Raw genomic sequence first — 12,003 nt, forward strand, 5'->3', positions numbered from 1 at the left:
TATCAATCAGTGTGTTCCAGCCTTTTTAATTATACTGCCATTTACCAACGCAGGGAGATTGAGTTATAAACAGATTACTTTGTTTAAAATATATTTCTGTGGGTTTTTATTTTAAGTGATCAAACTTTCAGTAGGAACATGGCAATGTCGGGAATAGCGCAAATGTAGGCCATTCGGCCCATCGACTCTCATCCACCATTTGACTAGATCATGATTGATCACTTGTCTCAAAGCCATATTGATTAACTGTTCCTACCTCTGTCAATATCTATTGATCTCAACCCTTATACTCAATGACTGAGCCTTCATAGCAGTGAGTCCACAAGCTATCAATCTACTGCATTGCAATTGGGAAGAGGGAAATAGATCAGAAATTACTGATTAAACTTTGAGAAGCTGAGATGTTTACAGTGTGATTTCTTTATTCTACCTTTGGAATGGGGTAGCCGGTCTGCATATGGCTATCAATCCTGCTGCTGCTGCTCTTTGTGTGATTCCAATGTGCGGGTAGATGTTGGCATTGCTATAATGGAGGAAAGAACCAAAGCCAATCTGTGCGCAGTTAGTTCCTGTGAGCAGAATGGTGATAACTGGTGTTATGGACTAGTCCAGGCCACTCAAATCATTCTTAACCAGGCAGCCCCACACCATAACTTTGCAATTGTTTTGCTAAGTGTACAGTGAAAATTACCAGGAGTAAGTTAACGAGGTTGACTACCAGGTTTTAAGCCAGACTAAAATTTATTCACAAAATTACACAATGAAACACAAAGAACAGAATAAAGAACTCCAACAGAACTCAGTCTATCCAAACTAGACTTAATTATGCTGTTCCGAATATACACAACAATTCTAACAAGCAAACCCCCTTAATACACAGTTTAAAAAAAAGGAACAGATGCTTACAGGTTGAAGTTAAAAGGGCAGAAGGAGAGAGAGAGTGTGTCACAGCTGGTTTTCACAGAGCTGAACTCCCAACTAGTTCTAGACTGAACTGATCAGCTACAGAACTGACCACTCCCATTTCATTATACAGGTCACTTCTAAAACATGACCACTTGTTTGGCCAAACTGAGACACACACGAGAATTCCTAGAAGCATGGCATTCCAACCAGAACTTTATCAAGTTAGAACCCCATCTACCACCCCCTGAGAAAAAGAACAGGAAATGACATCGCCAACCCAAAGAAACCCAAATGTAAATAGAAAGCAGGAATTATCAACAATGCTTCACCTGGAAGCCCACTGAAGATGTTACCTAGTAGGGTGACGGAAAGTCTGGAAATGAACCTTCCAGCTCAACGAGCCACCCTACATCCATTTCTTATGTTTTCCCCGGACTCATTTCACTTCAAGTTAGGGAACTGGAACAACCATTAATGGAGTTTGTCCCAGCTGTCTCTAATACAGTTTTACACCATCGTGTTCAAACACTTATCTATCCTAGTCCCACTTACCAGCATGTGACCTTGCTATCTTACATCTCTGGAGAAGATGGGACTTGAACCAGTGCCTCCTGGCTCAGAGGTAGGGACACTACCACTATGTCACTGATAAGCTTGTATACAATGGGCTTTCACATTTATTAAATCATGAGAGGTACAGATAGGGTTAATTATAGTTGTCTTTGACTATTGACGGGGCACAGTTTTCAGGTGAGAGGCACGATTTTAAAAAGACATATGGGGCACATTTTTTACGCGAGGGGTGGTTCACGTGTGGAATGAACCTCCTGAGGAAGTGGTGGATGTGGGTACAATTAGAATGTTTAAAACGCATTTGGATAAGTACAGGTTGAGGAAAGACTTGGAGGAATATGGGCCAGCAGGAGGCAGGTGGGACTAGTTTAGTTTGGGTTTAAGTTAGGCACGGACTGGTTGGACCAAAGGGTCTGTTTATGTGCTGTATGATCATCTATATACTTGTTAAACGTTGTGATGGTTCCTGGCCTACCATTCTTTCCAGCAGGATGTTTCAGAGAACCACCATCCCCTCGGTGAAACGATTCTTCTTTAAATCCCTCCTAAACCTCCTGCCCTTCACCTTAAATCTATGTCCCTTGGTTATTGAACCCCTCTACTCAGGAGTAAATGTTCTTCCTTATCTGTGTCCCTCATAACTTTGTACACCATTTTCAATCAGGCCCTCCCTACTCTAAAGGAAAGCAATCCCAACCTTTCTGTTCATAGTTGAATCACTCAAGCCCATCCTGGTGAATCTCCTCTGGACCCTGTCAAATGCAGCCACAGCCCTTCTACAATGTGACAGCCAGATCTGTGCAGTACTCTAGCTGCAGCCTAACCAATGTTATATACAGCTCCATCAAATCCTCCTTGTTTTAGGAGTCAGTACTTCGACTAGTAAACGTAAATATTTCAATGCCTTTGTATCTGCATGGGTTTCCTCTGGTTTCATCCCACATATGTGCAGTTCAGGTGGATTGGCCATGCTAAATTGGTCCATAATGTCCAGGGATATGCAAGCCAGAGGAATTGCAGGGCTACAGGGATAGGATAGGAGGTGGGGTTGGGTGGGATGCTCTTCAGAGAGTCAGTGTGCACTCAATGGGCTGAATCTCCATACTACAGAGATTCTATGATTAACCAACTTATTTCTCTATTCACTGCCTTCACGGACCTATTGACCTGCACATCAAGGTCCCTCTGATCCTCTGTATAATCTAGGCTCTTACCAATTCAATTGAATTAGGTTTATGGCCACATGTAATCACATAAGGACAGTGAAAAGTTTACAAGTTGTCACTTATGGCACCATCTTAGGTATAAAGGTACCTAGTTACAGAATCTTAGGTACAAAGAAGGAAAATAAGGATAATAAAGTTTAAAAGTTAAACATTACAGTCCTTACTAAAAAGTGGAAAATGTATTCCCTCACCTAGTCAGTCCTCCCAAAATGCATCATCTTATAATTTTCGGGATAAAGCACCATTTGCCACAGATCTGCCAATCTGACAGCTCTGCTATATCGTCCTGTAGTCTAAAGCTTTCCTCCTTACTATTACCCCATTGCCCATTTACTGATTAAACCTCCAACATTCATCTCTAGGTCACTAATGTACACAACAAACATCAAGGGACCCAGCACCAAATCCTGTGATGTGTCACTGGGCAAAAGCCTCCAATGACAAAATCAATCAGTGACCTTCATCCTTTTCCTCCTGCCACTAAGCCGCCAGATAATAAATTTTAAAAAGGAAGCACTTCCCAAAAACCCCAATTTGTTGCTGCCAATGTTTACTGTGTCTCACTCTGGTTACAAACAAAGATCAATTGTGTTTTCCTTGCTATCCGGGGCCTTATTTCAACAGCGACGATAAGCAGCAAATTCCACACTATTATAAAATATGGCTGCAAATTATGACTCAGAAAAGGTCATTGTACCTTTTACTACCTCTGTGTTTGATGGGAAGAGTTAGAGGGAGCTTTACTCTGTATCCAACCCTGTGCTATTCCTTCCCTGGCTGTGTTAGATGGGGATGATATAGAGGAATCTTTACTCTATATCTAACTGTGCTGTTCTTGTCCTGGGTGTGTTTGATGGGAACAGCGTAGAGAGAGCTTTACTTTATCTCTAATCCTGTGCTGTCCCTGACATGGCAGTGCTTAATGGGGACAGCATAGAGGGAGCTTTACTCTGTATCTAAACCTGTGCAGTTCCCTGTCCTGGAAGTATTTAATGGGGACAGTGTAGGGGAGCTTTACTCTGTCTCTAACCCTGTGCTCTCATTGTCCTGGGAGTGTTTAATGGGGACAGTATAGAAGAGCTTTACTCTGTATCTAAACTTGTGCTGTCCTTGTCCTGGGAGTGTTTAATGGGGACAATGTAGAGGAGTTTTACTCTGTATCTAGCCTGTAATATAACATTCTCTGCAATACCCCACACCCCTCATCTCACTTTTTCTGAGATTGCTTGAAGTGAGCTGTAGACTAATGCAGCTAATATTTGAATACCTGGTCTGGAAAGTTGATTTTTCAACATGAGTGAGTTGAGTTTGTACATTAAACGTTCCTCTGACCGACCCTTGCTTCCAGCTACCAATCGGATTCATTCCTCCCATCAACCAACCAGGTCGTACCTTCTCCATGTGTTCACCTAACCCCACCTCACCCCTCTATCCCTCTTCCCACCCAAAACCTGCCCCCACCCCCTTTATCTGCAGTTCCCCTTACCCCCACCCCCTCAGTCCTGAAGAAGGGTTACACACAAAATGTTGACTTCTCCCCCTCCTGACGCTGCCTGGCTTGCTGTATTCTCCCGGCCTCCTGCCTGTCCCTCCTGATGCTGCCTGGCTTGCTGTGTTCCCCCAGCCTCCTGCCTGTCCCTCCTGATGCTGCCTGGCTTGCTGTGTTCCCCCAGCCTCCTGCCTGTCCCTCCTGATGCTGCCTGGCTTGCTGTGTTCCCCCAGCCTCCTGCCTGTCCCTCCTGATGCTGCCTGCCTTGCTGTGTTCCTCCAGCCTCCTGCCTGTCCCTCCTGATGCTGCCTGCCTTGCTGTGTTCCTCCAGCCTCCTGCCTGTCCCTCCTGATGCTGCCTGCCTTGCTGTGTTCCTCCAGCCTCCTGCCTGTCCCTCCTAATGCTGCCTGGCTTGCTGTGTTCTCCCAGCCTCCTGCCCCAGTATTAAACTTGAAGAGCAGTTATCACTTTAGATTCCTTTCCTTACACAAGAGAGATCAAAGTTATTAATAGACAGTCTCAAGGATGCTACAAAAGAAATCATTGAGTCATAGAGTCATAGAGAAGTATGGGTGCGGAAATTCTCCTGATCCTGGAAGCTTTCCATTAAATCTATTTCTGAAGAAGTTAGTTCAATAGTCTAACCTTGCAGGAAATAGGGCATCTCATAGAGATTAGTGAAACTAGACAGTTTAATTGCAGTAATGGTGCCAGATTAAATTTATAGACTGAACAACTTAGCTGCATCTCTTTATTATTAGAGTTTAACTTCAGCAATAATGTGGACTCCAGTTAACCCTTAACTGATTGTGTGACCAGTGAAGAGTTTTGTAGCGTTAAACCTGCAGTATCACCACGTACAGGGGATATGCAGGGGGAACTCGAGGGTGTACTAATACAAAGTTCCTATAGAATGTGCCAATATGATGCCAAGAACAACTATCATCCATTATTTGTATCTTTCGCTACGTTGGTTTTATTTTATAAAATCCATTCTGGCTTAAAGGTGCCCTTTATTCAGGCTTCCTGGGCCAGTCTGACCTGAGATGCTGTTTGCTGCTTTTATGTGGATTAGATACGGGATAAAATTTCCTCCACTCTTACCCTTCAAACAATCTCAGGACAGGTATTGCACAGCGTGAGATACAGAATAAAGCTCCCTCTACACATTTGGGGCTGGTAACCCTTCCTCAGACCTGGAGGAAGGGTCACTGAACCTGGAACAACAACTCTGATTTCTCTTCACAGGTGCTGCCAGACCTGCTGAGTCTTTCCAGTAGTTTTCTGTTTTTGTTTCTTATTTACAGCATCTGCAGTTCGTTGGGTCCCCATCAAGATCTCCCAGGACAGGGAAAGCATGGGGTTAAATGCAGAATAAAGCTCCCTCCGCACTGTTCTCATCAAACACTCCCTGGACAGGGACAGCACGGGGTTAGACACAGAGTAAAGCTCCCCTGAGCTGAGGCATTTGCCCTATCACTGTCATTTCTCATTCACACTGTTCTGTCAATAATACCATTATTTGTTGCAATCTCGTTTATTAGCTAAAACCATTGTTTGGAAAAGAATGTCTTAAAAGTGAACTGTTTGAACTGGACTTAATCCTCTAAAGTTCCAGAATAGGAACCCTGTTTCAATCTGGTTAGATAATGAAACTGTTCAGGCAGGATGCCCTCTGACTAGCTTTCTGTTGTTGGACAAAATGAGGACAGTTAAAGATTATTGTCACAACTCAACAGTTATTAATACTGTTAAAGCATGGAGGGCAATGCGGCCGAGTGAAGGCAATATTGGCATGCTGAGTTTTTAATCAGGGATGGTAAACTCTGGGTTTAAACTCTGGGCAGCTAAGATTGTGTGACTTTTTGAGGGGGACAGGATGATGTCTTTTGACCCAGTTAGCTCGGAAATACGAGCTACCTATCAGGGACCTCTTTCGTTTTTTTCCAAATTAGGGATTTCATTCAAAAAAGGACGACTCTTTTAACTAATCCCTACTGATCTGACATAGAGAAGAGGATGCTCAGTGCTAAGAATGCACTTTCTGTCAGCACTTGTTGAGGAGTGGTCCCTCACAGGAGGCTGAATGGCTTTGTTGGAGAGAGAGCTGGGCATTGAGATCTCCTCAGAGACATGGAAGGATGTTTGAGGAAACACGAAAAAGATCTCGATTTGTAATAGGACTCATGCTTTCTCCACAGGGTCTACTTGGCTCCAGATGGTTTATCAAAATTTAAAGTAGGAGTATCTTCAACATGTCCCGAGTGCAAAGGGAGTATGGGCACTCTTACTCATTGCCTCTGGTCCTAGCACGGGCACTAGACATACTGGAGTACTTTGGTAAGAGTAATAGAGAAGATTTTCAGGACAAGGGTGGAGATTGACCTGGTTTCTCTTCTTCTTGGCCTGCCCAGTGTCTTCTTTAGATGCGCATAAGAAAAATCTTTTTAATTATCTTACTTTTTACGCAAGAATGAATATTCTGCTAGGCTGGGTGTCTGAGAACCCCCCGGGGTTATCGGGCAGGTGTAAGATAGTTATGGAGCATATCTCTTTAAATTTTTTCACAAGTATGGTGCACCATAAAACTGAGAATTTCTATAAGATGTGGTGGCCCTTTTTGGACTACCTGGACACAAATCTGCCTGTCACACTAATAAGGGCTTTTATGAATCTGATATCCAGGGAGGAGGAACTATGAATATTTGAATATATGTAAATTATTTTTCTCGATCGTCGAGAGCTAGTGTCTTGTTTTGTTTTGTTTCGCTGAGCCGTATTATCATTATTTATTAATTAGTTATAGTATTTAGTTGTATTTATTTGTTTTTTTTCTATATAGATATATATTTGTACATGAGTGAGGTTTGGTTTTTTTGTTCTTTCCTGCACTGTTTTGAATTGTGTGGTTTTGTACTGTTTGTATAATTAAAAAAAACTATATTTCAATAAAAATATATTTTTGAAAAGTTCCAGTGACATCAAGTCTTTAATGTGAAATACTCAAGGTCAGAGACCAAAGCTGACCATGCTGTGAAAATGGCCTAATCATGTGAAGAAACAATTGTCTACACTATCCACTGATTGACCATCCAGCCTCAACTCCATTTAACAAAGCCCAATGCATGTTTTCAAATCCGTCTTTGCCTCTTGCTAACTCTGTAGCTTGTTCCAGTCATACACACCTCTGAGATCTCTGGGATCCAGCCATACACACCTCTGAGATCTCTGGGATCCAGTCATGCACACCTCTGAGATCTCTGAGTACCAGCCATACACATCTCTGAGATTTCTGGGATCCAGCCATACATACCTCTGAGATCTCGGAGTACCAGCCATACACATCTCTGAGATTTCTGGGATCCAGTCATACACACCTCTGAGATCTCTGAGTACCAGCCAAACACATCTCTGAGATTTCTGGGATCCAACCATACACACCTCTGAGATCTCGGAGTACCAGCCATACACACCTCTGAGATCTCTGAGTACCAGCCATACAGACCTCTGAGATCTCTGGGATCCAGCCATACACACCTCTGAGATCTCTGAGTACCAGCCATACAGACCTCTGAGATCTCTGGGATCCAGCCATACACACCTCTGAGATCTCTGGGATCCAGCCATACACACCTCTGAGATCTCTGAATTCAGGCTGTACACACCTCTGAGTTCGCTGAATTCCAGCCATACATACCTCTGAGATCTCTGGGATCCAGCCATACACACCTCTGAGATCAGGCGCTGTATAAATGCAAGTGATCTCAAACTGGTTATGCACCTTCAAAGCCTGCAATGGAACACCGTGATCAAGGGAGGAAGGTAAAGGTCAGTGTGTCTGATTCATTGCAAATATCAAGTCAAGACTGTCTGGTAACCCTAGGGGCTAATCCTCGGGAGATGGGCATCAGTGGAAAATATCCATATAAAAGAACAAAAACAAAAGCTGTGTGCAACTTCTTCCAGAGCAGTCAACTGAGAGATTTGTAATCACACATTTTTTTAAAATCCAGGTAAGAGTCATGATCCATTGTTGTACTGCAGTATGTTGATCGAGACTCAGTTTGGTTCCCTGCAGCAGTGCTGGGGGGAATGGGAGGAAGCAGACTGATTCTCATTTAAATTTACCCAAAGACAAGTGAAAACAGGAGCTAAGGTTTAATTATAAAGAGCCCGGAGATTGCATGCAGAGGAAGAATGAGGTCCACAGATGCAGCCAGACCTGCTGAGGTTCTCTAGCACTTTCTATTTTTATTCCAGATTTTCAGCATCCGCAGTATTTTGCTTTTGGCAATTATATATTACTCACTTTTACATCATTTCCCAAAGTTTTAAATAGGGTGGGAGAGTGAAAATGGGGAGTGGGGAGCGGTGTTGGTGGCTTAAATGTGGACAAATCCCCAGGTCCAGACGAGTTGTATCCCAAGCTGCAGCAGGAGACAAGGGAGGGATTTTCAGGGTCTCGGACCCTGAATTTTAATTCCTCTCAGGTTCCAGGGGAGTTGCTAGAGGACTGGAAAACAGCTAATGTGTGGCTATTAAAGATTAACCAGGGAATTACAAACCAGTGTGTCTCACATCATGTAGGGAAACTAATGGGAGCAAGTTTGTTAATTCTCTTAAGGGAGACTGTAAGCTACCAGAGAAACGGATTGGAGGCATCCAAAGTAGGAGATTAAAGAGATGGGAAGAAAACTTTGGTTCGGTGTTTGAAAAGCTGAAAATGTGTTGCTGGAAAAATGCAGCAGGTCAGGCAGCATCCAAGGAGCAGGAGAGTCGACGTTTCGGGCATGAGCCCTTCTTGCAGTCCTCACTTTCTCCTAGACTCCAGCATCTGCAGTCCTCCCTTTCTCCTTGGTGTCTGAAAAGAACAAGTTTATGAGAAAAGACAGGCAAGAGCAGGTCAGAACACTAAGTCAATCTGAGGAATTAAACTGCATTTATTTCAATGCAAGAGATCTTCCACGTAAGGCTGATGTACTCAGGGCATGTTTGGGAACATGGAATTGGGAAATCATAGCTATTACAGAAACTTGGCTGAAGGTTGGACAGGACTGGCAGCTCAATGTTCCAGGTTTCTGATGCAATAGGGAAATTAGAAAGATAGGCAAAAGAGGAGGGGAACTGGGATTTTTGGTTGAGGAAAACATTACTGCTGCAACTGACAGAACAGTCAACTGAGAGATTTCTAATAATATATACTTTGTAAAATCCAGGCAAGAGTCATGATCCATTGTTGTACTGTAGTATGTTGATGATCAAGACTCAGTTTGTATCCCTGCAGCATGGAACATTGATGTGGTGGGGGGAATGGGCGGAAGCAGACTTATTCTCATTTAAATTTATCCAAAGACAAGTGAAAACAGGAAACGTAGGTTTATTTATAAAGAGCCTGGAGATTGCATGTAGAGGAACGACTAGGTCCACAGATGCTGGAGAGAAGATATTTCTGAAAATTCGTCCAGTGAATATATATGGGTTGAAATTAGAAATATAAAGGGAATAATCACCTTGATGTGGTTGTAATGTAGACCTCCCAATAGTCAGAGGGAAATTGAGGAACAAATATGTGAAGATATGTAAGAATAATAAGGTTTAATAGTAAGTGATTTTAATTTTCCAAACTCTGACTGGGACTGCCATAGTGTTAATGGTTTGGATAGTGAAGAATTTATTAAATGTGTTCAAGAAAAGTTTCTTTATCAATTTGTAAATGTTTCTGCTAGAGAAGGAGCAAAACTTGACCTTCTCTTGTTTAATAAGACTGAAGTGATAATAGGAAAATACTTTGGGTCTCACGATCATCATTCTATTTGCTTTAAAAGAGATATGGAAGAGGATATGGCTTCCATCAAAATTAAAGTTTTTAATTGGAGTAAGGCAAATTTTAATGGTATGAAATAAGAACTTTCAAAAATTGATTGGGGTAGACAGTTCATAGATAAGTAGGTGGTTTCGAAAGTGTGATAGCTAGAGCTCAGAGCCATTGCAGCAGTATTGTGGCTCAGTGGTTAGCACTGTTGCCTCACAGCGCCAGGGACGTGGGTTCAAACCCAGCCTTGGGTGACTGTCTGTGTGGAGTTTGCACATTCTCCCCGTTGTCTGTGTGAGTTTCCTCCAGGTGCTCCAGTTTCCTCCCACAGTCCAAAGATGTGCAGGTTAGGTGAATTGGCCATTGGAAATTGTCCATAGTGTTCAGGGATGTGTAGATTAGGTGCATTAGTTAGTGGTAAATGTAGAGTGGTAGGTTAAGGGAATGGGTCTGCGTGGGTCCCTCTTCGAAGGGTCAGTATGGACTTGTTGGGCCAAATGGCCTGTTTCCACACTGTAGGGATTTTATGATTACATTCCTGAGTGAAAGGTAATGCTGGAAGGACTAGAGAACAATGGAATAAAGATATTGAAGTTCTGGTCAAGAATAAAAAAGAAATATATATTAGACATAAACAATTGGGTTCACATGAATCTCCTGAGCAGCATCAAGAGTGTAGGGGCAGTCTCAGTAGGGAGATCAGGAATGAAAAGGGAGGATTTGAGATAGCCTTGGCAAATAAGAACAAGGATAATTCAAAGAAATTCTACAAGTACATTAAGAGCAAGATAGCAGCTCGAGAGAGAGAGAGTAGGGCCCCTTAAAGATCAATGAGGTCATATTTGTGTTGAAGCTCAGGAGAGATATTAAATGAATATTTTGCATCAGTTTTTACTGTCGACAAAGAAATAGAGGCTAGAGAACTTGGGAAAATAAATATTGATGTTTTGAAAACTGTTCATGTTACAGAAGAGGAAGTGCTGGAGGTCTTAGAAAATATAAAGATGAACAAATCTCCAGGACCTGATCTAGTGTATCCCAGAAGTCTGTGGGAAGTTAGGAAGGAAATTGTAGGGCCCCTTGTAGAAATATTTGTCTTATCTATAGTTACGGGTGAGGTGCTGACTGACTAGAGAGTGGCTAATATTATACCTTTGTCTAAGAAAGGATGGAAGGAGAAGCTGGGGAACTATAGATCTGTGAGTCTGACTTTGATGGTGGGTAAGTTACAGACTCAGAGAGTCATAGAGATGTACAGCACGGAAACAGACCCTTCTGTTCAACTCATCCATGACGACCAGGTATCCCAACCCAATCTAGTGCCATCTGCCAGCACCCAGCCCATATCCCTCCAAACCCTTCCTATTCATATACCCATCCAAATGCCTTTTAAACATTGCAATTGTACCAGCCTCCACCACTTCTTCTGGCAGCTCATTCCATACACGTACCACCCTCTGCGTGAAAAAGTTGCCCCTTAGGTCTCTTTTATATCTTTCCCCTCTCACCGAAAAAAATACGGCCTCTAGTTCTGGACTCCCCGACCCCAGGGTAAAGACTTTGTCTTTTTATCCTATCCATGCCCCTCATAATTTTGTAAACCTCTATAAGGTCACCACTCAGCCTCCGATGCTCCAGGGAAAACAGCCCCAGCCTGCTCAGCCTCTCCCTATAGCTCAAATCCTCCAACCCTGGCAACTTCCTTGTAAATCTTTTCTGAACCCTTTCAAGTTTCACAACATCTTTCCAATAGGAAGGAGACCAGAATTGCACGCAATATTCCAAAAGTGGCCTAACCAATGTCCTGTACAGCTGCAACATGACCTCCCAACTCCTGTACTCAGTACTCTGACCAATAAAGGAAAGCATACCAAACACCTTCCTCACTATCCTATCTACCTGCGACTCCACTTTCAAGGAGCTGTGAACCTGCACTCCAAGGTCTCTTTGTTCAGCAACACTCCGTAGGACCTTATCATTAAGTGCATAAGTCCTGC

Source organism: Hemiscyllium ocellatum, chromosome 33, assembly GCF_020745735.1.
Source record: "Hemiscyllium ocellatum isolate sHemOce1 chromosome 33, sHemOce1.pat.X.cur, whole genome shotgun sequence".
Taxonomy (NCBI): Eukaryota; Metazoa; Chordata; class Chondrichthyes; order Orectolobiformes; family Hemiscylliidae; genus Hemiscyllium; species Hemiscyllium ocellatum.